Source organism: Seriola lalandi, unplaced genomic scaffold (assembly GCF_002814215.2).
Source record: "Seriola lalandi dorsalis isolate HSWRI2012SDOR001 ecotype SW California unplaced genomic scaffold, Sedor1 jcf7180001963917, whole genome shotgun sequence".
In the NCBI taxonomy this organism is placed as follows: Eukaryota; Metazoa; Chordata; class Actinopteri; order Carangiformes; family Carangidae; genus Seriola; species Seriola lalandi.
The window spans coordinates 1-1429 of NW_019434585.1; the positions used below are offsets into that span (position 1 = coordinate 1).

General features: G+C 40.0%; 1 long non-coding RNA gene across 1 annotated transcript; it reads right to left on the reverse strand.

The window, feature by feature from the left end:
- Positions 1-143: 143 nt before the first annotated feature.
- LOC147820360 (uncharacterized) lies at positions 144-1264 on the reverse strand (the record flags this gene model as incomplete). The annotated part of the gene is made up of 4 exons (XR_015436658.1): positions 1194-1264; positions 892-945; positions 329-373; positions 144-242 (listed from the first exon to the last, which is right to left on the reverse strand). It is a non-coding gene; the product is annotated as an uncharacterized LOC147820360 (long non-coding RNA).
- Between the last annotated feature and the right edge of the window lie 165 nt (positions 1265-1429).

A 1429-nucleotide genomic window follows, 5' to 3' on the forward strand; every position in this document is an offset into this window, starting at 1 on the left:
TGCTGTGTTTCTGCAGCTGCATGCGATAACATGATGATATCAAATCTGGCGTAAGTACCACAGAATCATATTTGCCAGAGGTGTGAGTACATCTCAGGGAATAACATTTAATAATTTGAAAACTTTCCAAATGTTGGACTCACCTTTGGTCCGTCAGTTCCAGGAGTTCCAGGAAGACCTCTGGGTCCCTGCAGACCCTGAGGACCAGCAGCTCCTCTCTCTCCGGGGAAACCACGCTCTCCCTGAACAGTGACACAACGAAAATTAGCGGGCATGTCTGACAATCAGTCGAGTTAAAGTTAAAGTTAAATCAAGACGGTCAACTTACTCTGGGGCCAGTGGCACCGGCAGCTCCACCCTCTCCAGGAACACCCTGAAACGATAAAAAGAAAGACAGGTTCAGGGAAAAGATGAGTGGGATCACTGTCTGACAAGTCAAGCAATAAATACGTAAAAAAAGGGGAACTACTACAACCAGTACTAGTACTACTACTGGTAGATTTAGTAATACTCTAGACTGGCTTGCAGCTTTTCCATTCACAGTGAAACAACATTGTAAATAGACACAAGATCTGTAAGAGAAAATGTTCAGAATCACTGAAATGGTGGAGCAACAAACTGCTTTTATTAATTTTTATTATTATTTATTTTCTATTATTTATACAGGGTAAGTATACCAGAATATACCTGCTCTCATACAGCAACATCGGGTTAACAGTTTAGTAGAAAAATACTAATGCTGTCAGGTGGGAGTTAAGTACATGTAATTACAGCATCCACCAAATTACTTTCAGGATCTCTTCTCGTCAAGCCTATGATAGATTAATACCAGTATTTCCACTGCGATTATGTGACCTTACAAGATGTATTTCACCAAAAAAGTGCACCCACCTGGTCTCCAGGCTTGCCTCCCTCGCCAGGGGGGCCAGGAGGTCCAGGCAGACCCTGTTTATGGAAGAGAAACAAACAAACAAAAAAAAGATTAAAAAAACAAACAAAAAAACACAGAAACATGTAACAGTTGTAATACAGTCATTTTTAATCAGGTCAGAGTGTACTGATGTCTGCTCAGTAGAATACCAGATATAAAGTGAGTGATGTTTTTATTTGTTACACTGTAAAAACAGTGATACATTTACTACTAATACACTTACTACTACTAAACCGCTAATGGTTTGTGAAGACAGACTCACCTGGAAGCCAGAGGGACCGGGCTGTCCTTGCTCTCCTCTCTCTCCAGCAGGGCCCTACGTAGATAATCCATAATTCATGATCACAGTCAACTTCTATCATTAACTAAATGTCAGCAATTTCACATCAGACTTTGATGGTTAATATGGTGGGAAAATATTGCTAAACTTGCCATTAATGCAGCTCTGATAACGATCAATATCATATGAATAATTTTGATTTTACATATCAGGTTAAC